This window comes from Prionailurus viverrinus, chromosome E2, assembly GCF_022837055.1.
Source record: "Prionailurus viverrinus isolate Anna chromosome E2, UM_Priviv_1.0, whole genome shotgun sequence".
NCBI classification, from domain to species: Eukaryota; Metazoa; Chordata; class Mammalia; order Carnivora; family Felidae; genus Prionailurus; species Prionailurus viverrinus.
Window position 1 is genome coordinate 4600654 of NC_062575.1, and position 27897 is coordinate 4628550.

Here is a 27897-nt window from a genome sequence, read left to right on the forward strand (position 1 = left end):
TACCCTCTCTCTGCCCCTCCTCCACTCACAGTCAGTTTCTCTCAAAAATAAAGTAAAAACATTAAAAAAAAAAGAATTTTAACATTTAGAAACCCGAATTTCTAGTAAAAAATAAGTACTACCCAATTGTGAACTGTCTGTTGCACCAGAATTCTTTAGATTGGCAAATTTATGAACATATGTCATAATTTCTAGAATAGTTTTTTGATAGAACTATATATATATGTAAATGTTTATTAATTTCTAAGAGAAAGAGAGAGAGAGAGGCAGAGCATGAACAAGGGAGGGGGGCAGAGAGAGAGGGAGACACAGAATCTGAAGCAGGCTCCAGGCTCCAAGCTGTCAGCACAGAGCCTGATGCAGGGCTCGAACCCATAATCCGTGAGATCATGACCTGAGCTGAAGTCGGATGTTTAACTGATTGAGCCACCCAGGCGCCCCGAGAACCTTTTAATAAAGCATAAAACGTGTACTTCCAGACCCAAATTTATCTCTAGTTTCTCTCTAATAAAACAAGAACAGATAAACCTAATGTTTAATAATCAGTGTTTCAGTATTCTGTCTTCTTTGGAAAAGACTTAGATATCCAGTGAGTTCAAACCAATTTATCATTTACTTGAGCAAAACTTCAAAGTGTTAGATTATCAAAGATTTTGTAAGCTATTTAAACATTCACCTATCAGTCTTTTTACTTATTGAACTTATTTACTCGTTAACAATTACCCATGAAAACTATGGGACAGACCGAATTTTAAGTTCTTTTTGGTGACAATTTGTAACAGATACGACATGAACATGACTAGTAAATTCAGGTAGAACAAAGGTTAATTATCTCTTATTTTCGATGTTGATAACTCCAAAAGATCTGCCTATTTTTTTTTTTTCAACGTTTTTATTTATTTTTGGGACAGAGAGAGACAGAGCATGAACGGGGGAGGGGCAGAGAGAGAGGGAGACACAGAATCGGAAACGGGCTCCAGGCTCTGAGCCATCAGCCCAGAGCCCGACGCGGGGCTCGAACCCACGGACCGCGAGATCGTGACCTGGCTGAAGTCGGACGCTCAACCGACTGCGCCACCGAGGCGCCCCAAGAACTGCCTATTTTAATGAAACCAACAAGCTTAAACTTTAGTTTACAAAAAATGATCCCAGATATGTGAATGTGAAAAACATTTGGCATATATGTATCACATATATGACATTCTAATATATACACACACATACACACACACACATATAAGCGTTTGTCTTTTGAACCGGTTAAATAGAGCTCTTACTTGTTCCAAGTGCCTGCTTCCAGTGACCCAGGGAGTTGCTGTCTCCTTTGTCTGGGGCTAGAAGGAAAGGGGGAAGTGCTCAGGGTGGAGACTTAAGCTGGGAACAAGAAGCCCACCAAACAACCAGGTGGGATGGAGATTTCAGTCTCAGACCATAGCCCCTTCTCTGCTGGGTCACTCCCAGTTTGCAAGGTTGGACCATCCCAAGCCTGTGAATGACTGGGTCCTGTGATCTTCCGGGGATGTCTAGACTCAACTTGAATGAGTATTCAGTTTTCCCCGGGTATTCTGAGCGTTAATGCCGTCTTGCCCAGACTTTGTGGGACAGCTCTCCCCATTTACCTCTTAAAGCTGTGCCACAGACCTGGTATGGCTTATCCCAGCAGAAATCCTTCCGAGTAATAGTACTCAGAATGGCCACTGGATTTCAGGGGCCGTCAGAACACCAGGCTGGCAGCCATAGGCGTGAAGAGTGAGCGCCCCCTCTGTCCCCCAAGGAATCTGCCTCCTGCCACAGTAACTTGAACAGGTTTAGCCAGAGTGACCTTGTGCTGACCGCTGCTTCATCTGTTGGGAACCAGGGAAACCGAGACCAGAACCTGAGAAAGACACATGTGGATTGCCAGATTCGTAAGTGAACTAAAGTGAACTTGCTCCTTGGTGAGTCACAGACAGAAACGACACCAAGCAGAGTTGCCAACACAAGGGAAAGTTTATTTGTGGCAAATAAGGAGGTCACAGGGAATAACTTCTAAAGCCAAGACTCCGGAGCAAGAGTGAATGAATTCCTTTTATTTAGGCTTAGGGTGAATATTTATTTTTCCCTTTTTTTAAAATTCAAATTTTACTTTATTATTACTATTTTTTAAATTTTTATGTATTTATTTATTTATTTAAAAAATTTTTTTTCAACGTTTTTATTTATTTTTGGGACAGAGAGAGACAGAGCATGAATGGGGGAGGGGCAGAGAGAGAGAGGGAGACAGAATCGGAAACAGGCTCCAGGCTCCGAGCCATCAGCCCAGAGCCCAACGTGGGGCTCGAACTCCCGGACCGCGAGATCGTGACCTGGCTGAAGTCGGATGCTTAACCAACTGCGCCACCCAGGCGCCCCTAATTTTTATTTATTTTTGAAAGAGAGACAGAGTATGAGTGGGGGAGGGGCAGAGAGAGAGGGAGACACAGAATCTGAAGCAGACTCCAGGCTCTGATCTGTCAGCACAGAGCCTGACGCGGGACTCAAACTGATGAACTGTGAGATCATGACCTGAGCTGAAGTCGGACGTTCAACTGACTGAGCCACCCAGGCGCCCCTATTTTATTATTATTTTTAAAAAAAGTATTTATTCTTGGGGTGGCGGGCAGAGAGAGAGGGGGAGAGAGAGAGAATCTCAAGCAGGCTTAGCATTGTCAGTGCAGAGCCTGATGCAGGGCTTGAACTCACCAACCGTGAGATTTATGACCCGAGCTATAATCAAGAGTCGGATGGTTACGTGACTGAGTCATCCAGGCGCCCCTAAAATTTAAATTTTAGTTAACATACAGTGCAATATTGCTTCCAGGAGTAGGATTCAGTGATTCATCACTTCCATACAACACCCAGTACTCATCCCACCAAAGTGCCCTCCCCATCACCCATCTAGCCCGCCCCCCACCCACCTCCCTCTGTCAACCCTCAGTTTGTTCTCTATTATTAAGAGTCTCTTGCGGCTTATTGTCCTCTCTTCTCTCCCCTCCCCTTCTCATATGTTCATCTGTTTTCTTTCTTAAGTTCCACGAGTGAAATCATATGATATTTGGCTTTGTCTGATTTATTTTTCTTAGCGTAATACACTGTAGCTCCATTCATGGCGTTACAAATGGCAAGATGTTGTTCTTTTTGATAGCTAAGTAATATTCCTCTCTCTGTGTGTGTGTGTGTGTGTGTGTGTGTGTGTGTGTACACGCATGCACATGCACACACACATGTCACATCTTTATCCATTCATCACTTGATGGACATTTGGGCTTTTTCCATACTTTGGCTACTGCTGATAGTGCTGCTATAAACATTGGGGTTTGTGTGCCCTTTTGTGTCTGTATTTTTGTATCCTTTTGATAAGTACCTAGTGCAATTGCTGGATGGTAGTATAGTTCTATTTTCAGATTTTCTAGAATTCTACAGTGTCCTCTCTTCTCTACTGAGCACAGTCGTGGATGGAAAGTTAGAATCTCCAGCAATACTCATATTCCTTTTTCTAATAAACAGATCTTGTGTCAAAGCCAGACCTGGTCATCTTTTTGGAGCAAGAGAAGGAGCTCAGGGATGTGAAGAGAGAGGAGAAGGTAGCCACACACTCAGGTAGGTGGGCATGAATGAAGCAGATGCCAGAGGAAGGGTTCAAATGTCAAGGAGCAAGGTAGACCTTACATTGTGGTTTAGGCAGCCCTCCTTGAATAGAAATAAGTTTGAGAAGGGTAGGTGTATTTCTCTTGCTGTCACAGAGGGACGCTTCCTGTCCAACACTCATCAGGCTCTTACATCCTCTGAGGATTCTCCTTTAGCTCTAGTGATGGTCCATCACGTCCACAGCATGGACAAAAGCCTCCTCGTGGATGGTGAGGGCCTCCATGATCTAAGTGCTTTTCCATTGCTTTTGGAGGCCTGCGGAAATCTGTGCGTATTTCTGAGGGTCTCTATGTTAAGTCATTTCTAAGTTCTGTTTTGCCTCCCGTCAGAAGTGTATGAGGATGCGGGGGCATATGGGGATTTGGTGCAGAAATCCCAGAAGCAGTGGAGACAGATTTCACCTGTTTTCTGCTTTTTGATTTCCAGTCTTAGGGAGGCTTTAAACATAACTGTACAAAACAGACTGAGGAATTTCTCCGGATAACAAAGCACCTCCCTAAGATGAGAAAATCTAATGCTTTATTTCCCTTCACAGTTTCCTTATTCTTTCTGGACTGACAGTAGAAATTGCAACTCCGTGTGTTCCAATTTCTCAATTGTTAAATAATTCAATGTTCCTATTTGTATCCTAGAGTTCCTACATAGGGTAATGCCATACAGGAGCTGGAACATTTAGAACTTAGAGCACATAAAGTGTGCCTGGGTGTCTCAGTCCGTGAAGTGTCTGACCCTTGATCTTGGCTCAAGTTGTGATCTTAAGGTTCCTGGGATCGAGCCCTGTGTTGGGCTCTGTGCTGACAGTGTGGAGCCTGCTTGGGATTCTGTCTCTCCCTTTCTGCCTCTCTCTCTCTCTCTCTCTCTCTCTCTCTCAAAAATAAATAAATAAACTTAAAAAAAAAGAAATGAGTTGCATAATTAGTAAAAGTCTCATATTAAAGGGGCGCCTGGGTGGCGCAGTCAGTTAAGCGTCCGACTTCAGCCAGGTCACGATCTCGCAGCCCGTGAGTTGGAGCCCCGCTTCGGGCTCTGGGCTGACGGCTCAGAGCCTGGAGCCTGTTTCCGATTCTGTGTCTCCCTCTCTCTCTGACCCTCCCCCGTTCATGCTGTCTCTCCCTGTCTCAAAAATAAAATTGGGGCGCCTGGGTGGCGCAGTCGGTTAAGCGGCCGACTTCGGCTCAGGTCATGATCTCACGGTCCGTGAGTTCGAGCCCCGCATCGGGCTCTGTGCTGACAGCTCAGAGCCTGGAGCCTGCTTCCGATTCTGTGTCTCCCTCTTTCTCTGCCCCTCCCCTGTTCATGCTCTGTCTCTCTCTGTCCCAAAAATAAATAAATGTTGAAAAAAAAAAATTAAAAAAAAAAAAAGTCTCATATTAAAAAAAATGTGTTGTTCAGACACGTAATTTATTTCAAGAAAAATTAATCCTCAGGTTTTTCTTCTTTCCTGAGAGTGTGTCTGAATTTAATCCCCCAAATTTATTTATTTATATATTTGTTGTTAATTTTGAGAGGGTGTGCACGCACAAGTGGGGGAGGGGCAGAGAGAGAGGGAGAGAGACAATCCCAAGCACGGTCTACACTGTTAGCACAGAGCTTGACGCGGGGCTCAAACTCCCAAACCGTGAGATCATGACCTGAGCCAAAATCAAGAGCCAGACGCTTCACCAACTGAGCCACCCAGGAGCCCCTCATCTCAGTATATTTTAAGACAGTGTGGGTTCAACTCAGCTATTCATCAGCTGTATGTCCTTATATAAATAAATAAAATTATAAATTAAATAAATAAATAAATAAATAAATAAAAAATAAAAAATAAATAAAATAAAATTATAAATAACTAAAATAAAATAAATAAATAAAATTATGTATTTGTATAAATATCACCCATTTATAGTTTGCCTGTGACTCATCTTGTTTCTTTCTTTCCATGGTTGGTGGTCAGTGAATGTTTTATGTCTAAGTGGGTTGTCATAGTAATGGAATTAATTTCCTCAAATACGGTTTCAGGACTATAACCCAGTGATTCTTCACTTACATATGACACCCAGTGCTCATCCCAACAAGTGTCCTCCTTAATGCCCAACACCGGTTTAACCTGTCCCCCCACCCACCTCCCCTCCAGCAACCCTCAGTTTGTTCTCTATATTTAAGAGTCTCTTGTGGTTTGTCTCCCTCTCCGTTTTTATCTTATTTTTCCTTCCCTTATGTTCATCCGTTTTGTTTTTTAAATTCCACATATGAGTGAAATCATATGATATTTATCTTTCCCTGACTGACTTATTTTGCTTAGCACAATACACTCTACTTCTGTCCACTAAGTGTCGACTCTTGAGCTCAGTTCAGGTCTTGATCTCAGGGTCCTGAGTTCAAGCCCCGCCTTGGGTGTTGTGCTGGGCCTGAATTTCCTTAAAAAAAAAAAAAAGAAATTCTGTATCGGAAATGAAAACAACTTGCGCTACCTTATTACAACACTACAGGTTTCCATCATTGTGCAGATATTTGTATTTAGCAGAGACCTTTATATTCTCATGTGATTTTAGTTCCTGTGTAGAATGCTTTTATTTCAGCTAGAAGGACTCCCTTTAATGTTTCTTGTAGGGCAGAGGTGTTTACTTGGGAAAGCTTCCATTGTGGTTCCAGGCTCTGAGCTGTCAACACAGAGCCGGATGCGGGGCTTGAACTCATGAACCATGAGATCATGACCTTAGCTGAAGTCGGACGCCCAACCGACTGAGCCACCCAGGCACCCCATTGCTTCATTTTTGAAAAACAGTTTTGCCAGATACAGTATTCTTGGTTGGTATTTTTTGATCTTTCTGCCCTTGAATACGTTATCCGATGCACTTCTTTTTATAAGGTCTGCTGAGAAAGCTGCTACTAATCTGATAGGAGCTCTCTTGTACGAGATGAGCTGTTTTTGTCAAGCTGTTTCAAAATTCTCTTCACCTGTGGTTTTTGCTAGGTTAATAATAATGTGTCACTGTGCTCCTGTCCTGACAATATCCTACTTAGAATTCACTGAGCTCCTTGAATTTGTCTCTTTCTTCCCAGGAAGGTGGGAGGTACAAGGCGTTCTTCAGTAGAGCTCTCTGCTCCCTTTCCCTGCCCTCTCCTTCTGGGGTCCCTTCAGTGTGCATATCGGTCCACTTGTGGGTGTCCCATGAGTCCCTTAGACCCTTCTTCCACGTTTTCCTTTGCTCCTCTTCATAGATAATTTATTAAAAAAATACTTTTTTTTCTTCATAGATCATTTAAAACAAGATGTTTCGAAGATGTCTGCTTCTGCTTGGTCAAGTCTGTGTTGATTCTTTAGTGTGTTTTTTTAAATGTTTATTTATTTTTGAGAGAGAAAGTGAGAGCACAAGCAGGGGAGGGGAAGAGAGAGAGGGGAACAGAGGATCTGAAGCGGGCTCCATGCTGTCAGAGGAGAGCTCAATGTGGAGCTCGAACTTGTGAACTATGAGATCATGACCTGAGCCAACCCCGGATGCTTAACCGTCTGAGCCACCCAGGCGCCCCGCGTTTATTTATTTTTGAGAGAGAGAGACAGACAGACAGACAGAGTGTGAGTGGGGAGGGGCAGAGAGAGAGAGGAAGACACAGGATCTGAAGCAGGCTCCGGGCTCTGAGCTGTCAGCACAGAGCCCGATGTGGAGCTCGAACTCATGAACTGTGGGATCATGACCTGAGCTCAAGTCAGATGCTTAACCGACTGAGCCACCCAGGCGCCCTGCATTTATTTATTTTTGAGAGAGAGAGACAGACAGACAGACAGACAGAGTGTGAGTGGGGGAGGGGCACAGACAAAGGAAGACACAGGATCTGAAGCAGGCTCTGGGCTCTGAGCTGTCAGCACAGAGCCTGATGTGGAGCTCGAACTCATGAACTGTGGGATCATGACCTGAGCTGAAGTCGGATGCTTAACCGACTGAGCCACCCAGGCGCCCCTGAACTTAATATGTTGTTTTTTTTTTGTTTTTTTTTTTTTTTAAATTTTTTTTTTTTTTTAACGTTTATTTATTTTTGGGACAGAGAGAGACAGAGCATGAACGGGGGAGGGGCAGAGAGAGAGGGAGACACAGAATCTGAAGCAGGCTCCAGGCTCTGAGCCATCAGCCCAGAGCCCGACGCGGGGCTCGAACTCACGGACCACGAGATCGTGACCTGGCTGAAGTCGGATGCCTAACCGACTGCGCCACCCAGGCGCCCCAATATGTTTTAATGAATATAACACTGAATGGTTTTTGATGTGTTAACACTGATGTGTAATAAATGATGGGTTATCCCTACGTTGGCCTTAGCCCGCCCCACCTTCATCAAGGCCGCAGGTAACCAGACAGTAACACAAAGTACACTTGAGCCTTGAATGACGTGGGTTTAAACTGTGGGTACCCTCACAGTCAGATTTTTTTTTACAATACAGTACTGTAAATGTATTTTCTCTTCCTTCTGGTTTTATTTTCATTTTCTTTTACTGAGCTTCCTTTATAGTAAGAATATATAGCATATATATATAACATACATGCTATCTTTGATTGTGTATGTTTTCAGTAAGGTTTCTGGTCAAAAGTAGGCCATTAGAAGTTAAGTGTTGGGGAGTCAAAGTTATACATGGTCAGGTGCATAGGGGCTGGGGACCTCAACCCCCTCATGGTTCAAGGGTCACCTGTACTTGTTAATGCAGTGGGGTGGCATCACCAGTAATCCCTTTTCCCAAGGGCCTTAAACCTCAAATTACTTGAGATTATTTTCCCCAAGTTTAGTATTGTACCTTTTCTTCCTTTTTTATAAGTACTGGGACATTGTGATGGTTAGGATATAGGCGGTATAGATTTTTTTTTTTTTAATGTTTTTATTTAGTTTTTGAGAGAGAGAGAGAGAGAGAGCGAGCAGGGGAGGAGCAGAGAGAGAGGGAGACACAGAATCCAAAGCAGGCTCCGGCTCTGAGCTGTAAGCACAGAGCTCAACGCGGGGCTTGAACTCACGAACTGTGAGATCACGACCTGAGCAGAAGTCAGATGCTTAACTGACTGAACCACTCAGATGCCCCTGGAATGAGTATGTTTTTTAAAAAAATAAAATGCAACTCGTAGGTAAACAGCTCAATGGAATTTTGCAACCTGAGTAAATCTCTAAAAACCACTGAGATCAAGAAAGAGAATATTGTTTGTCCTGTAAAGTTTTTCTTTAGCTCCTCAGTATAATTTCCCCCAAAGCTAGGCTCTCTTTTTACATGTAAGGTGATAGATTGCTGTCCTCATTTTAGTACTTTATATAAATACTTTATATAAAATATAAACAATCAGGCAACAGGCACTCTTTTCTGTTTGGTTTTTTTCTTTCCACGTGTTGTTTGTGGATTTATCTGTCCTGCACGTTATTGTGTATCATTCATTAGAATGGATGGGTCCAATTCCATTGTGTGAATATCAAACAATTAATTGCATCATTTTACTCTTTTTTTAATTAAAAAAATTTTTTTGATGTTTATTTATTTTTGAGAGACAGCAAGTGAGTGAGAGGCAGAGAGAGAGAGAGGGGAGACACAGAATCTGAAGCAGGCTCCAGGCTCTGAGCTGTCAGCACAGAGCCCGACGCGGGGCTCAAACTCACGAACCGTGAGATCATGACCTGAGCTGAAGTCAGATGCTTAACTGACTGAACCACCCAGGGGCCCTGCATCATTTTACTCTAAATGGGCATGTGGATGGATTTTGGTGTAGGACTGTCATGAATAGTACCGGTCTATAAAACCTAGAACTTGTCTTTTAGTGTAACATGCATTATAGGTTGGGAGGGAGTTAGTGGCAATTGCACAGTCTCCCCTTTTGACACAATTTTCCTTAGAAAAACATCAGAGATCAACATGGTTTCCTTCCAGCTGGAGTTTAAGCTCTGCTCTGGACCTTAGGTAGAAGTTTACTTCATACCTCATGAACCAGTCTTCATCTTCAGAATAGGTTAGTTCATTTGAACAGTTGTCTCATTTCAGTGGTCCTGCAACAGACTCTTAAAGTTAAGCCTACATTGTGCAAGCAATCAGGTAATTACTTATTAAGAGGCATTTCTATGGGAACCAAAGAAAAACACAGCTTAATGCTTGGAGCAAATTATTATTTAAAAAAAAAATTTTTTTTTTTAACATTTATTTCTGAGACAGAGAGAGAGACAGAGCATGAGCAGGGGAGGGGCAGAGAGAGAGGGAGACACAGAATCTGAAATAGGCTCTGAGCTGTCTGCACAGAGACCAACGTGGGGCTGGAACTCATGGACCGCAAGATCATGACCTGAGCTGAAGTCAGACGCTTAACCAACTGAGCCACCCAGGTGCCCCAATGCTTGGAGCAAATTATAAACCCAGTGTCTGAGTCCTGAGTGCTGTCAGTGAGAGGATTTTTACATGTCGGGCTTGAAGCATCCTCCAATGGGGTAGGAGCGGACGGTGGGAATCTGATCGATTTTTCTGGCTTGTTCTTCAGATGTCTCTGGTGGTTCTTCTGAGTGGCCCACACAGCAGTAGGCGAGAAGATTATGTGAACCCGGGCTGTTGTGGGAATTTCCCTGAGGTCTACCTCAGTTGTCTAGCTTCAGTTTGCAGGGCTTCAGGAAAAAGGGCAATTTTAGTTCTCAGTGATTGCAAGCCAAGAGAATGAGAGAAAATTAGAAACCTTAGTTTGGACAGTCATAGCCAGATTTTTGAGGAAGCAAGTAGAATTCAGGATCCAGCCCAATTTATAGCCAAACAAAAACATTAAGAGACAGTTAATCAGAGATAGAATCTGACACCCCCAAATATGTGTTACTAAAACAATTTTTTTCTCCAAGATCACCCTCATTTCCATCAAAGATCTTCAAATGCAGACTAATAATGCATTTATTAAAGAATTCCAAGTTTAACAAATTTGGCCTAATTTACATAACACAGCAAGAGTAGTGCTTGGCCATATAGTTTTGTTTTTTGTTGTTGTTTTGTTTGTTTTGTTTTGTTTTATGTCTGCTTTGCTGGAACTTCCCCCCCCCCCCCAATTTTATTTTTAAGTAATCTCTATACCCACCGTGGGGCTTGAATTTACAACCCTGAGATCAAGAGTCAAATGCTCCACCAACTGAGCCAGCCAAGTGCCCCTGCTGAAACTTTCTTTAAGAAATTTCAGACTGAAATTTCATAGTATCTCGAGACCAGAAGACAGGCCAAATAGTTGCCATTACATTTGCTTGCAATACCTGTGATTTAGGTGAATTCCTCTTTTCTTGATGTCTCCCAAGTATCCTGAGGTTCCTGCACCTGTCAGGATGCGACATTCTTTTTTTTTTTTTTTAACGTTTATTTATTTTTGAGAGAAGGAGAGCATGATTGGGGGAAGGGCAGAGCAAGGGAGACAGAGAATCCCAAGCAGGCTGTGTGCTGTCAGCACAGAGCCTAATGAGGGGCTTGAACTCACGAACTGTGAGATCATGACCTGAGCTGAAATGAAGAGTTGGATCTTAACCTATGGAGCCACCCAGGCGCCCCAAATGTTATTACATTTTAACAAGTTGCTAAATTCCCTAAGGCTATCTTTGTAATCCATGACCTTTCTTTCCCTCTTCTTTTCTGCTTTGTTATTTTCCATAATTTTATCTTCTGCTTCTCTGCTTCATCCATCCTCGTTTTTATGGCCTTCATTTGGGTTTGCATATTGGTTATAGCGTCTTTTTTTCAGCCTGACTAGATTTTAGTTCTTTTATCTCTGTAGAAAGAGATTCTTCAGTATCTCCAGCTAGTATTCTTATAAGTTGTTTTAAATTCTAGTTCGTACATCTTCTATTTGTATTGATTAAATGGAGTGAATTACATCCATCTCATCATTTTGTTCAGGAAAGAAAAGAAAGAAAAACAAAACCCCAAGAAGTAGATCCTGGGTGTGTTTTGGTCTGCTTATTAAAATAGAGTCTCAGCGTGCCTGGGTGGCTCAGTCGGTTAAGCATCCAAATCTTGATTTTGGCTCAGGTCACGATCTCACAGTTGGCGAGTTTGAACCCCGCATCGGGCTCAATGCTGACAGTGTAGAGCCTGGTTGGGATTCTCTCGTCCCTCTCTCTGTCTCTCTGTCCCTCCCCTGCTTGCTCTCTCTGTCTCTCACAACAAATAAATGAACTTTAAAAATTATGTAAAAAATAGCATAATACATTTCTCTGGTGTCTTTTAAGTGCTTATTCATAACATGTTCCATGAGAGCATTTTATGATTGATTTAATTAATTTTGTTCACACTGTTACAGCCATGTAATACATGTTAGTGGTTCAAGATAGTTGGTTTTCATGGGTGCACAGTCACAGTGTAAAATTATAGTTCTGTAGAAAGATCTTTTTTTTTAAATTTTCTTTTTATTTTATTTTTTTTTAATGTTTTATTTATTTTTGAGACAGGGAGAGACAGAGCATGAACAGGGGAGGGTCAGAGAGAGGGACACACAGAATCCGAAACAGGCTCCAGGCTCTGAGCTGTCCACACAGAGCCCGACGCGGGGCTCGAACTCATGGACTATGAGATCATGACCTGAGCCGAAGTCGGACGCTTAACCGACTGAGCCACCCAGGTGCCCCAAGAAAGCTCTTTTTTAATAAAACATCCCTTTTTATGTGTAACTTCTTGGGTTAAATTTTCTGTTGTTCTGGTTATCCAGTTCCATAATAATGTGCTTCCTTTTTCATAGTACTTTCCACAATATTATTTAGTTGCGTTTTGCTTTTTACCTATATCTTATGTTTTGGATGACAATTTCAACTCATTACATTTTAAGATATTGTAGGGTTTAACTCAACTATGAATCAGCCATATTTCCTTTGCCAATAAAATTATGTTATGTATTTGCATAATTACCCATAATACTTTGTGACTCCTCTTGTCTGTTTTCTTGGTTAGTGGTCAGTCTATGTTTTATCATGGCTAGATGAGTTATTCTAATCATAGGATGAATTTTATCATCTCTTTTTTGATGAATTTATATTCTCTTTGTGAAAGAAACACTTTTATGAGTTGAGGGTTATTTTAGAAAATATTATATCTCTGTATCAAGTTTAGGTATTACATTTTATCCTTAATTGTGGTCCTGGACAGAGAGCATAAAATCTGCCATGTTAAGCATTAAAAAATTTTGTTTTATTTTTGTTTTTATTTTTTTTAAGTTTGTTTATTTTTGAGACAAAAAGACAGAGAGTGTGTGTGCGCGTGGCAGAGAGAAAGAAAAAGAATCCAAAGCAGGCTCTGTGCTGTCGGCCCCTGTGTACGCAGGGCTCAAACTCACAAACCATGATATCATGACCTGAGCCGAAAACAAGAGTCTGACGCTCAACCGACTGAGCCCCTCAGGTGCCCCACCACGTTAACCATTTTTAACAGTAGAGTCAAGTGTATTCACATTGTTGTAAAACTGATTTCTGGAATGACTTCATTTTCAAACCCCAAACTCAATACCTATGTTAAACAGCCACTTCTCCACGTCCCTCTGCCGGAGCCCCTGGCTGTCACTGTTTTTTCCCCCATAGCCTGCCCTCCCTGACGAGGTTGACTACATTAGATTACTCTTGTAAATGGAATCCTGTAATATCTGAGATTTTTTTTTTAATTAACTTATTTTATTAAAAAAATTTTTTTTAACGTTTATTTATTTTTGAGACAGAGACAGAGCATGAACGGGGGTGGGTCAGAGAGAGGGAGACTCAGAATCTGAAACAGGCTCCAGGCTCCGAGCTGTCAGCACAGAGCCCGACGCGGGGCTCGAACTCATGGACCGCGAGATCATGACCTGAGCTGAAGTCAGACGTCCAACCGACTGAGCCACCCAGGCGCCCCTCAACTTATTTTAATTAACATAATGCCCTCAGGTTTTACCTGTGTTGTATGCTGTGATAACATCTTATTCTTTGTCAAGGCTGAATCATATTCCAGTTCATATATATGCTACGTTCCCTTTATTTAGCCATACAAAGACATTTCTCTTGCTTCCCCTGTTACTTGGCTTTTGTAAATAGTGCTGTAATAAACTCGGTTTTGGAGATACCTATAGATCCTTTGATTTCTTCTCCTTGTATCTTTAGAAGTGGGGTGGCTGTGTTACGTGTTAATGTTGTTTGTTTTCCATAGTGGTTGCACCATTTGTAGCTCTTCCGGCAGTGTAGAATGGTTCTGGTTCTTGTCCCAGCCAACATTTGTTGATTTTGTTGTTTGATGGTGGCATCTTAATAAGCGTGAAGTGGTTTTTACTGTGGTTTGATTTGTGTTTCTCTAATACTTAGTGATTTAGAGTGTCTTTCAAATGCTTGTCTATTTGTGACCTTGGTTTATGTCTACTGAATCCATTGTCCATGTTTTAATTATACCGTATTTTTCATGTTGCAAGCCTTCTGTCTACATTCTGCAAGTTAACTCCTTATCCGCTAGATTCTTTGAAAAATTTCCTTCCATTGCACAGGTCATCTTTTTGTTCCATAGATTATGTCCTCAGACTTTTTCTGAATTCTGTACATTTTAGTGTGTTATGTTTTATTTCATTTGTCTCCAGATATTTTCTGATTGTCTTTTTGATTTTTTTTTTGACCCATTGGTTATTCAGGAGTTTCTTAAACTTCTTCTTCTTCTTTTTTTAAAGTGTATTTCTTTATTTTGAGAGACAGCATAAGCCTAAGCAGGGGAGGGGCAGAGAGAGAAACGGAGAGAGAGAATCCCAAGCAGAGCCCCACGTGGGGCTCAAACTCCTGAACTGTGAGATCATGACCTGAGCCAAAATCAAGAGTCTGACGCTTAACCAACTTGGCTCAGTTGGTTGGGGCCCAGGTGCCCCAAGAGCATCACAAACCATTTAAAATTGATATTGTCAATTGCCTTCAAAATCTCCTACTTAGGACCACCCCTGCACATACTGTATGTCAGCGACATCCCACACTCTACCTTTTATGTTGTGTACTCTGTAACCTAGATTTATGATTTTTATGCTTTGGTTGAGAACAATTTTAATAGCAGAAATAACATTGATTAGTGCTACCTCATTACAGTATTCAGGTTTGTGTATTTGTGGCAATATTTACATTTACCAGAGAACTCCGTATTTCCATGTGGTTGTAGTGTTTAGAATCCTTTTCCTTCAAGTAGAAGAACTCTCTCTAACATTTCTTGTAGGGCAGATCTAGTGGTAAACTTCCAGGGTTTGTACCCGAGAAAGCCTTCTTTTCTCCATAGTAGAAGAACAGTTTTGCCAGGTAGGGCATTCTTGGTTGACATTTTTTATCTTTCTGCACTTGAATATATTATCCCACGTACCTCTTGCTATTAGGTCTGCTGAGAGCCCTGCTAATGATCTGGTAGGAGCTCTCTTGTACATGATGAATTACATTTGTCATGCTGTTTAAAAATTCTCTATTCACCTGTGCTTTTTGATAGGTTAATTAATTATGATGTGCCACTGTGTTCCTGTCTTGACATTTATCCTACTTTGAATTTGCTGAGTTACTTGAATTTGTCTCTTTCTTCCCGTAAATGTGGGAAGTGGAAGGCATTAACTCTTCATGTAAGTTTTATTCTCCATTTCTCTCTTTTCATGGAGAACCCCTTAATATATAATAAATTGCTCCCTGTCTTAGTGTCCCGCAAGTCCCTTAGGCTCTGTCCTTTTCCATATTTTCTTCTGTCAATGGAGAATTTAAAACAAGGGGCCTTTAAGATGTCTGGTTCTTTCTTTTCCTTGGTGAATATTGCTTGTGAACCTGTAGCATATTTTTCTTTTTCTTTTTCTTTTTTTAATGTTTATTTATTTTTGAGGGGAGAGAGAGAGAGAGAGAGAGAGAGAGAGAGCGCGCGCATGAGCAGGGCAGGGGCAGAGAGAGAGAGAGACAGACAGAGAGAGGGAGGGAGACACAGAATCCGAAGCAGGCTCCAGTCTTCCAAGCTGTCAGCACAGAGCCCAACACGGGGCTTGAACTCACGAACTGTGAGATCATGGCCTGAGATGAAGTTGGACACTCAACTGACTGAGCCACCCAGGCGCCCCTGTAGTGTATTTTTAAATTCAGTCACTGAACTCTTCAGCTCCCAGTTTCTTTTTAGTTGTTTTTTATACTTTGTTGGGATTTTCATTTTGGTCGTGAGTAGTTTTCCAGATATGATTTGTTTACCTATTTGTTTTCTCATTTTTCTCCATGAGCATCTTTATGATTGTTATTTTGAATTCTTTGTCAGATAATTAATATTCTCTATTTAGGGCCAGTTTTTAGTTTTATTTTTGGTCTTTTTATTTACTTATTTATTTATTTTTAATGTCTGTTTATTTTTGAGAGAGAGGCAGAGCACGAATGTGGTGGGGAGGAGGGAGTGGTGCAGAAAGAGAGGGAGACACAGAATCTGAAGCAGGCTCCAGGCTCCACACTGTCAGCATGGATCCTGACGCGGGGCTCTAACCCACAAGCCATGAGATCATGACCCGAGCCAAAGTCAGACGCTTAACCGACTGAGTCACCCAGGCGCCCCTATTTTTGGTCTTTTGGTTGGAACACATTTTTACCTTTCTTTGTATACCTTGTGATCTTTCGCTGAGATTTGGGGATTCAAAAAACCTCCGGTCCCAGGCTTCATGTACTTGCTTTGCACCGCAGAACAAAAATAAGTCAACTACGCTAGTAATCCTGGGGCCTGTCAGACCTAATCTGGGGATGTGTAATGTCTGTGTTTTTGTAATATCCCAGTTGAAAAAGGCTTTGTTGTTTCTTGTTTAGAGCCCATGATACATTACTGTCCCTGGTGTTTGTCTGCAGCTGTAGTCTCTCCAGTGTTTCAGTAAGTACTCAGCGTTTATTCTGAGCGACCACCACGACCATCTGTCTCCCCTCAGTGGAATCCTACAGTATCTGACTTTTTGTGAGTCATTTATTGCACTTAAAATAATGTTTTCAAGGTTTATCTAAGTTGTAACATGTGACAAAATCTATTTCCTTTCCAAAGGTGAAAAGTATTCATGGTGTGCGTATGCTACATTAAACAAATATTTATCTTTGAGACGGAGAGAGAGGGGCAGAGAGAGGAGAGGGTCTGAAGCAGGCTCTGCACCGTCAGCAGAGAGCTGATGTGGGGTTTGAACTCACGAGCCATGAGATCATGACCTGAGCCAAAGTCAGATGTTTAACTGACTGAGCCACTCAGGTGCTCCTCCTCCATTTATTTTTTTTATTTTTAAAAAATTTTAATGTTTATTTATTTTTGAGAGAGAGAGAGAGAGAGAGAGAGAGAGAGAGAGAGAGAAAGAGAGATGGAACATGAGCAGGGAGGGGCAGAGAGAGGGAGACATTGAATCTGAAGCATGCTCCAGGCTCTGAGCTGTCAGCACAGACCCCGATGTAGGGCTTGAACTCACGAACCCTGAGACCATGACCTGAGATGAAGTCGGAAGCTGAACCGACTGAGCCACCCAGGGGTCCCGCTCCTCCACTATTTTTAAAAAATGTTATTTATTTCTTTGGAGAGAGACAGAGTGAGAGGGTGAGGGGCAGAGAGAGAATCCCAAGCAGGCTCCACATTGTCCGTGCAGAGCCCGATGTGGGGCTTGAACTCCGAACCTGAGATCATGACCTGAGTCGAAATCACGAGTCAGACACTTGATGTGACTTGTGTCAGATCAGACACAAGATGGCGACTGTGGAACCGGAAACCACCCCTACTCCTAATCCCCACCCCCCTTCAGAAGAAGAGAAAACAGAATCTAATCAGGAGGCTGCTAACCCAGAACACTGTATTAAACTTCCTTTACAGAACAGATGGGCACTCTGGTTTCTTAAAAATGATAAAAGCAAAACTTGGCAAGCAAACCTAAGTTTGATACCGTTGAAGACTTTTGGGCTCTGTACAACCACATCCAGTTGTCTAGTAATTTAATGCCTGGCTGTGACTACTCACTTTTTAAGGATGGTATTGAGCGTGTGTGGGAAGATGAGAAAAATCAAACGAGGAGGACGATGGTTAATTACATCGAACGGCAGAGACGAAGTGATCTGGATGGCTTTTGGCTAGAGACACTGCCGTGCCTTATTGGAGAATCTTTTGATGACTCCAGCGGTGATGTATGTGGAGCTGTTAACGTTAGAGCTAAAGGTGACAAGAGAGCAATATGGACCATTGAATGTGAAAACAGAGAGGCTGTTACACATATAGGGAGGGCATACAAGGAAAGGTGAGGACTTCCTCCAAAGATAGTGATCGGTTATCAGTCCCATGCAAACACAGCTACTAAGAGCCTGGCTCCACCACTAAAAACAGGTTTGTTGTTTGAGAAGACACCTTCTGAGTATTCTCATAGGAGACTGCGTCAAGCAGTCGAGATTTGGGAGCTGAACCAAAGCCTCTTCCAAAGCAGAGTGGACTGCATTTAAATTTGATTTCCATCTAAATGTTGCTAAGATATAAGAGAAGTCTCATTCGCCTTTGTCTTGTACTTCTGTGTTCGCTTTTTTGTTTGTTTGTTTGTTTGGCTAGAGTGTCCACTATCCCAATCAAAGAATTACGGTACACATCATCCCCAGAATCCATGAATGTGTTCCTGGCCCACTCTGTAATAGCTTAGTAGAATTACCATTATAAACACATTTTACGCATCCACAATATTTAAAAAAGAACTTGCATTTCTATAGCTTAAAGGGAAAAAAATTCTGCTTATGTTCCATTGTATGCAGGAGCATATTTTGCTGGTTTGGAAGAGTGTGATGCATACAGTTTTCTAGCAATTTTCTTTGTTTCTTTTTACAGCATTGTCTTTGCTGTACTCTTGCTGATGGCTGCTAGATTTTAATTTATTTGTTTCCCTACTTGATAACGTTAGTGATTCTGATTTCAGTTTTTCATTTATTTTGCTTTTGTTTTTTTCCTCATGTAACATTGGTGAAGGATCCAGGAATATGACACAAACATTAATTTTGTACAAAAAAAAAAAAAAGAGACACTTAACTGACTGAGCTACCCAGGTGCTCCTTCCTTCATGTCTATTAATAGACTATAGATGGTTTTCTTTATACAAGGTTGTTGCTCAGAAATCCACCGATCATTCTGTAAAAACTCTCCTGTATCCTCTGAGTTGCTCTCTCTTGTTCCTTTAAAATCTTCTTTTTGTTTGTGATACTTGACAGTGTGATCGTATTGTGTATCTGTGTGGACGCCTTTTAGTTTATTTTATTTGGAACTCATTGTGCTTCTTGATTTTGTAGGTCTGTTTCTTTCTGCAGAGGAGAGACATTTAAGTCCTTAATTGCTCATACAAGCTCTCTGCCCCCTTTTCTTTCTCAGTACCGTATTGGGTCCCCTTGATGCATATATTGGTTGACTTGATGGTGTTCAATGGGTCCCTCAGGCATTCGTCCCATGCCCACATTTTATTATTTTTTTTATCTAACATGATAATTTTAATAACTTGTCTTCAAGTTTTTTAGTTCTTTATTCTGCTTGATCAAGTCATAATTAATGCCTCTAGTGAATTTTCAAATTCAGTTATTGTACTTAGGTCTCATTTTTTGTTCATTCCTTGATTTTCATACTCTTCCAGAATAGTTTCCATATTTTATTTAATTGATTTATTTACTCTTAGCTATTTAATCATCACTTAGATGGTTATTTTGAATTGTATACCAAGTAATATAGATGCCCATTGCCTACAGCCACTTTCCGCAGATGTATCTTGTTTTTTTTTTTAATTTTTTTTTTTAACCTTTACTTATTTTTGAGACAGAGAGAGACAGAGCATGAACAGGGGAGGGACAGAGAGAGGGAGACACAGAATCCGAAACAGGCTCCAGGCTCTGAGCTGTCAGCACAGAGCCCGACGCGGGGCTCGAACTCACGGACCGCGAGATCATGACCTGAGCCGAAGTCGGACGCTTAACCGATTGAGCTACTCAGGCTCTCCGGTTTTATTTTTATTTTTTTCATGTTTAGTTTAGAGAGAGAGAGAGAGCGAGAGAGAGAGAGAGCAAGTGGGCGAGGGGCAGAGAGAGAGGGAGACACAGAATCTGAAACTGGCTCCAGGCTCTGAGCTGTCAGCACAGAGCCTGACGCGGGGCTCGAACTCACGGACCGTGAGATCATGACCTGAGCTGAAGTTGGACGCTTAACCACCTGAGCCACCCAGGCACCCCTGTATCTTGGTTTTTGGACTGTGCCATGTTTTTCTGTCTCTTTGTATGGTTTTGTTTTTTTTTTTAATGTTTTTATTTATTTTTGAGACAGAGACAAAGCATGAGCAGGGAAGGGGCAGAGAGAGAGGGAGACACAGAATCGGAAGCAGGCTCCAGGCTCTGAGCCATCAGCCCAGAGCTCGATATGGGGCTCGAACTCACAGACCGTGAGATCATGACCTGAGCCGAAGTCGGACGCTCAACTGACTGAGCCACCCAGGCGCCCCTCTTTGTATGGTTTTTGATCTCTTGTTGAGATTTGGGAATTTAAGCGAGCTATGTCTTCTAGTCTTTGTGGACGTGGTTGTTTTCAGGAGCACACCAGTGACAGCCAGCTGGACTAGAATAATTGCATCTGCTCACACCCGTTTGGTCGTTGTACGTGTAACTTCCAAGCAACCAAAAATTTCTCTCTCTTAAGCACGAATGATATCTCGCTCCTCCTGACGTCTATCTTCAGGACTACAGTTTCTCCGGTGCCAACACAGCATTCGCCTTTTTGACTCATGACAACTAATGGTGCATTCATGCTATCTGCCATTCTGTCTTGTACTCTGTGCCATGCAAAACGGAGTAAGTTGACGCGCTTGCACGAAAAGTCACAGATTGGGACACATCGTCCAATATTCTCTTTGTCTCCAAGGCAAAAAGGAGGGATTGAAAGTTTTCTCACAGTCATCACGTGGTGTGCTAGAGAAGGAAGACAACCCTTATGGGCACATGTGACAAACTTTCCTTCCCTTTTCAATGTGACTATTCTTGATTTCACCTTTGATGGCTTGTTGTGACCTCTGGATTGGCTTATGGAGTCCCAAAAGTGCTCTTTGGTTATATATTGTGTATATATTCATGTCTCCAATGAGGAATGAAGTCCTCATGGTTCCTACTCCATTATCTTGCTGACATTCTCGGATTGATTTTATCTTTGCATACTAGAGTTTATTTATTTGTTAAAAAATTTTTTAATGTTTATTTTTGAGAGAGAGAGAGAGAGAGAGAGAGAGAGCAAGTGGGGGGCAAGGCAGAGAGAGAGGGAGACACAGAATCCAAAGCAGACTCCAGACTCTGAGCTGTCAGCACCGAGCCCAACATGGGCTCATGAGCATGAGATCATGACCTGAGCCAAAGTCAGACGCTTAATGGACTGAGCAACCCAGGTGCCCCTGCATATTAGAGTTTTTAAGTATACTCATCTGCGAGTAGTAAGGGCAATGAGTTTTCTTCTGTGTGTTATTTGATGTCTTTTATCTTCTCATGACATGCAGGCCTTCCGGCCAAAACCACGCATAGAAACTTCATTGCAGAGTCTCGGTGGGAAGACATTCATGTAGTAGTGGCCTTGAGATTTTTCACTTGATAGACTAGGACGATGATGAAGATAGTGAAGGACAGCAGGGATTTTGTGAAGGACATATCCAAACTGAGACAAGTGGCCACAATAAGAATCTTCTTGCCAAAAATGATGAAGGATATAAAACATTTTGGAAAAATTCCCTTTGTAAGTTGGCTACTTTTCCAAAACAGTGTGTTACTGCACGAGAAGACTCAGACCAAATATCAAAACATTCAAGTTCATGGAAAGAAAAGTTGGAAAATGTGGAAAAGTACCCAGTGCATGCTGAAAATAATTCTTTGAACCATTTTGAAAATAGGGTTGGGTTGACTTATCTAGTCAAATATTTCTGAACAGCAGTAATTTAAAAATGCTAAGTGGAATCAATTTGAGAGACCCTTTAGTGAGGGTTCTTTAGTCTTTTACCAACAAATAATCCCTCCTAGTTCAGAAATCTATAAACTTTAGGGGCACCTGGGTGGCTCAGTCTGTTAAGTGTCTAACGCAGCTCGGGTCATGATCTCGTGGTTCGTGAATTCAGGCCTGTTGTTGGGCTCTCTGCCATCAGTGTGGAGCCCACTTCAGATTCTCTGTCTCCCTCTCTCTGTCTGTACGCTTCTCTACTTGCTCGCACTTTCAAAAATAAATAAACTTAAAAAAAAAAAAGAAACCTATAAACATCGTAAATGTGGGATGATCTTGAACCATTCATCATTGCTCATTGAGCGTCAGAGAATGAATCATCATGAAGAACTTTACCTGTGTAGTAAAACTAGAACTTTAATGAGTGATGTGGGAAACCAAATCAACTGAAAAATTAAATTTCTTTACTGCTTACGGCCCATTGAAACAGGCAGAGTGACCTTCCTCTGGGAGCTCAGCTGCCTGGATGTTGACACTTTGCTAAGGGCAAAAGGGGAATCTTAGCTTAACATTATCCTGACCCCCCCCCCCCCCCCCCGCCCAGGATCCTGTTAAGTCTACTTTAACATAGAAAAATTCTTTGGAAACTTCCTTTGTCTCTAACCTTACAAGATACATGCTGACAATCATCCTCCAAGCATATGGCCTCTGATACACATCTGAAGGGTCTCATGACTGATTTTTTACTAAACAGTGGTAAATGACCTTTTCTTACACAAAAGCTAACCCCCTCAATGTCTTGGAAACCTTGCTTCCAAAATTCCGTAGAGACTTAGGCCATCCCTAACCTTCCCCCAATCTGAATGTACATAATCAGTCATCTGTCACAACCCCAGTGCAGCTCTTTCTGCCCATGGGTCCTGTCCCATGCTTCAATAAAATCGCCTTTTTGCACTGAAGACATCTCAAGAATTCTTTTTTGGCCATTGGCTCTGGACCCCAACACTTCAAACCACATCATTTGGTGTCCTAACGTGGGGTTGAGCCTTCTCATTTGGACTCTGAGCCTTGGTGCAAACCTGAGGAGCATTATTTTCTCTTCCTTTACTTTCATTTCAGGGGCCTTTCAAGGAGTATAGTCTATTGGAACACTTTCCTGTGGATTGCTCATGCTGCAATCCTCTATCTAGCCCGTGGCTACCCTATGGAGGAGAAAGCCTGCCTTTTGGCTGGAAGTTAGTACCTTGGCCGCGATGGTAATAAGGCTCAGAAACTTGATGCCCTCTTTTGTATTCCTTTCCTTATACAAAGTTGTCTGTCTTGGGCACGGGACAGCCACTTGTGACTAGCATTGCTGCCAGTCTTAAGACTCCTATGTGAGTCCTCATGGTTCTAATGTGATCCTCTCCACATCCCTGGTCTAGCTACTTCTGGCTGCAGGACCTGCCCTGGGAGCCGGCCGAAACCAGTACCCGATTGAGTTAAATCCCAAGTGGGGGCCATTTCCTAGAGAGGTTGCTTGTAAAGACTACTTGTGATGGAATGTTGTTTAGACCATGATGGATTTCTATCTTTACCGTTTTCCATCAGTGTCCTCTGCTAACTACTTAGACTACCGAATTGGGTGATTTCCCCTTGTAAAACTGTTTTAGCGTTTTCTATGGGTTAGAAAACAGCACAGAGGGATGCAAACTGACGCAGCCACTCTGGAAAACAGTATGGAGGTTCCTCAAGAAATTAAAAATACAACTACCCTACGACCCAGCAACTGCAGTACTAAGTATTTACCCAAGGGATACAGGTATGCTGTTTTGAATGGGGATGTGCGCCCCAATGTTTATAGTAGCACTATCGACAGTAGCCAAAGTATGGAAAGAGTCCAAATATCCGTTGATAGATGAATGGATAAAGAAGATTTGGTATATGTATACAATGGAGTATTACTCGGCAATCAAAAAGAATGAAATCTTGCCATTTGCAAAACGTGGTTGGGACTAGGAGGTATTATGCTAAGCGAAATTGGTCAGAGAAAGACATATCATATGACTTTGATCGTGAGGACTTTTTTTTTTTTTAACGTTTATTTATTTTTGAGACAGAGAGACAGAGCATGAATGGGGGAGAGGCAGAGAGAGAGGGAGACACAGAATTGGAAGCAGGCTCCAGGCTCTGAGCCATCAGCCCAGAGCCCGACGCGGGGATCGAACCCACGGACCGCGAGATCGTGACCTGAGCTGAAGTCGGACGCTTAACCGACTGAGCCACCCAGGCGCCCCTCGTGAGGACTTTAAGATACAAAACAGATGAACATAAGGGAAGGGAAGCAAAAATAATATAAAAACAAGGAAGGGGGATAAAACATAAGAGACTTAAATATAGAGAACAAACGGAGGGTTGCTGGAGGGGTTGTGGGAGGGGGATGGGCTAAACAGATAAAGGGCATTAAGGAATCTACTCCTGAAATCTTCATTGCACTATATACTAACTAACTTGGATGTAAATTAAAAAAATAAATTGAAAAATTTAAATAAAAATAAATTAAAAAAATAAATAAAAAGATTAAAAATAAAAACAACAGCACAGCCTTCACAGGAAAGCAGTAGTGCAGCCGTCACTAGAAGGCTTGCCCACCATAAGGCACGGTACTTGCCCACCATAAGGCACGGTACTTCAGTCCGTTCAACAGGCACCCATCTGTAGCCTAGGGTGCAACGAGGAATGGGGGGAGACTAGCATCCTTCCTACGGGCCCTTTATGGTAGGCAGTGATCAATAGTGATTTTCGTTCGAAGGATGCCGCCAGTTGCTTTCGACACCAGGAGCTGGGTGGGATTTTTGGTAATGGACCTTCTCTCTTCTTCAGTTCCCAAGGACTTATCCTTGGAATGCCTTTTAACCCACTGGAAACAGTTTGGATTGCAAAGTTTAGGAAAGAACTGATCTATAACGCTGTATGGCTTCAGTAGGATCTATCAGATCTCTTCTATAGGAAACTAGGTGAATGGATGGAGGTGTACCCTAGGTTCAGGCCTTCAAGGCTGTAAAGGAGGATCCGGACCTAAGGGCCTGTTGGAGAATGTGTTTGGTTATTAGTCATGCCAGTAAACTCCCTCCTGACATATTGGATGATAATTACCTAAATAGGCCTCCTTCTAATAGAACTCAGGTTGCTGGAGGAAACAGGCCATCCCTAGCGAGGGGGACGCTGCCCTCTTTCACTGTTCCTCCTCCTAACAGACTCATGTTACCCTTGTTGTATGGGGGGGGGGCTTCTCCCTCATCCATTTCCGGGGGTAATGGCTACAACTGGGGCCAAGTGTGGTTAGTCTACCCCAGGATGGGGACTTTAAGGAATATCCCCAAGTAGGTGCCCAAACTCCCATTGTTTTGGGGAAATTCCCTGCCTTTTCCGGCCTGACATGGGCAGCATATTTCCACATTGGTGGGAAAAAAGCAAAACCAAACAAACCATGGTGCCTTCTCATCTGTCCCAGCTGATGAAGTTTAGAACCTTCTTTGTCTGCCTTCTGGTGGCACTTCTGTCTCTTCTGCCTCCCCTTCCCCTTTTCTTCGTAATGGACCTTCTCTCTTCTTCAGTTCCCAGGGACTTTCCCTTGGAATGCCTTTTCACCCGCTGGAAACAATCTGGATTACAAAATTTAGGAAAGGACTGATCTGTAACACTGCATGGCCTCAATGGGCTTTATCAGTTAGATCTCTTGTGCAGGAAATAGGGCAAATGGACAGTTACCCTAGGTCCAGGCCTTCAGGGCTGTAAGTCAGGATCCGGAACTAAGAGGCTCTGGCAAAACGTGTCTGGTCAGTAACCAGGCCAGTTAACTCCCTCCTGACATATCGGAGGATAATTGCCTAAACAGGCTTTGTCCAGGTTGCTGGACAAAACACAGGCCATCCCTAATGAATGGGACGCTGGCTCTCACTGTTCCTCTTAAAAGATGTGGAGGCTTCTCTCCCGTTCATTTTCCAGGCTAATGGCTATAATTGGAGTCAGTATCTCTGGATGCGGACTTTCAGAAAGATTCCCAAACAGCTCCCAAAACTCCCTTTGTTTTGGGGAAATTCCCTGTCTTCTCCAGCCTGACATGGATGGCATATTTCCATTTTGGTAGAAAAAAACATGGCATCTGCTCATCTGTCCAATCGGCTGAGGTTTAGAACTGGGAGCCCTCTTTCTCTGCCTTCTGGCAGCACCTCGCCTCTTCTGCGTCTCCCTCCTGTTTCTGTACCACTTGGAGTGCGGTCTGTGTAAGTGGTTCCTATACCATCCGTGGTGTCTCTGGCACCCATTGCCTTCTCCTCTTACCCTCGCTGTCAGGGAGCAAAGAGCATCCCCTTTGGGCCACCCACTTCAGATTTCCCCACCAGTGTCCCAGGTAAAAATTGACAATGGGGAACAAATTGACTTTTTAAAAAAAAATTTTTTTTTTTTAACGTTTATTTATTTTTGAGACAGAGAGAGACAGAGCATGAGCAGGGGAGGGTCAGAGAGAGAGGGAGACACAGAATCTGAAACGGGCTCCAGGCTCTGAGCTGTCAGCACAGAGCCCGACGCGGGGCTCGAACTCACGGACCGTGAGATCATGACCTGAGCTGAAGTCGGCCGCTTAACCGACTGAGCCACCCAGGCGCCCCCAAATTGACTTTTTAAAAAAATGTTTATCTATTTTTGAGAGAGAGACTGATCACAAGCAGGGGAGGGGCAGAGAGGGAGGGAGACACAGAATCTGAAGCAGGCCCCAGGCTCTGAGCTGTCAGCATAGAGCCCGATGTGGGGCTTGAATCCACAAACTGCCAGATCATGACCTGAGCCAAAGTCAGACACTTAACTGACTGAGCCACCAGGTGCCCCTAAATTGATGGATTTTTGTGTGCACCCAGGTGGAACATAATTTCATATTCAAATTTAAGTTTGTAGTTTAATTAAAATAGACATGTCTAAATTTAGAGTTATCATCATTAAATATGACACTTTCATTCCACCAATGTTTACTAAAGGTCAAATAAGCTCGTGTTCTCTGTTGCAATTTGTAATAAAAAGGTGACTTAAAATAATGGTTGTGGTGCCTGGGTGGCTCAGTCAGTTAAGTGTCCGACTTCAGCTCAGGTCATGATCTTGGGGTTTGTGAGTTCGGGCCCTGTGTCAGGCTCTGTGCTGACAGCTTGGAGCCTGGAACCTGCTTCGGATTCCGTGTCTCCCTCTCTCTCTGCTCCTCCCCTGCTCACTTTCTGTCTCTCAATAATAAACGTTAAAAATTAAAAAAAAAAAAAAGGGGGCGCCTGGGTGGCGCAGTCGGTTAAGCGTCCGGCTTCAGCCAGGTCACGATCTCGCGGTCCGTGAGTTCGAGCCCCGCGTCGGGCTCTGGGCTGATGGCTCAGAGCCTGGAGCCTGTTTCCGATTCTGTGACTCCCTCTCTCTCTGCCCCTCCCCCGTTCATGCTCTGTCTCTCTCTGTCCCAAAAATAAATAAACGTTGAAAAAAAAAAAAATTAAAAAAAAAAAAAAACGGTTGACTTTGTCTCAAAGATTTCATGGGTAATTGTTAAGATAGCTTTCAAAGTTTTTGGTAACCTGAGACTTTAAAACTTTCCTTGGATTGAATTCATTGGATTTCTATCTATGTGTTTTCCAAATAGGATAAGGCATTGATTACTAAACATAAGGTGTATCTACTGTTGACTTTCTCTTGCTGAGAGACTAAGGATATTTGGGTCTGTTGGTAAATGTGCTTTCTGTTTGATTGATTCATGAATTTTCCATCTAAAGAATTCTGGTATAACAGTTCACAATTGGTTACTACTTAGTTCCCATTGGAGACTAAGGTTCCTAAGAATGCTACATTCTGCTAAATGTAATCAAGACTGATGGAAATAAAGGAAGCAACTCTGTATGTAGAAAAGTAGGAGATGAGATGTGTAAGAAAAATGTAAGGAATGAAAATACATTTTTGTTGAAGGTAATTTTGTCCTGGTTGTTTGGAGAGCAATGACTTGGGACAAAATCTGAATGCAAAGGAAAGTTGTAGAAGGTTTGTGAAGAGAAATCTTTGGAAAGGAATTTTATGTGTGGTCAGGATGGACTAAAGTTGAAATGAATAGATTTTTAAAAACCACATTCTGGGGCATCTGGGTGGCTCAGTTGGTTGAGCATCCGACCTCAGCTCGGGCCATGATCTTGCAGTTTGTGGGTTCGAGCTCCGCATCGGGCTCTGTGCTGACAGCTCAGAGCCTGGAGTCTGCTTCTGCTTCTGTGTCTCCCCCTCTCTCGCCCCTCCCCTACTTGTGCTCTGTCTTTCTCTCTCAAAAATAAATAAACATTTTTTTAAAAAATAAAAAA

General features: G+C 42.5%; 1 protein-coding gene and 1 pseudogene across 1 annotated transcript in view; both read left to right on the forward strand.

Moving 5' to 3' along the window:
- The window catches only part of LOC125152970 (zinc finger protein 345-like), an 80312-nt gene that overhangs the window by 8225 nt on the left and 44190 nt on the right, over window positions 1-27897 (forward strand). Inside the window, exon 2 of the mRNA XM_047835729.1 lies at window positions 3526-3618. The gene's annotated coding sequence lies outside the window, so the exon portion shown is untranslated. The remainder of the gene's footprint in view (window positions 1-3525; window positions 3619-27897) is intronic.
- Window positions 17196-19419, forward strand: LOC125152975 (eukaryotic translation initiation factor 4E-like; annotated as a pseudogene).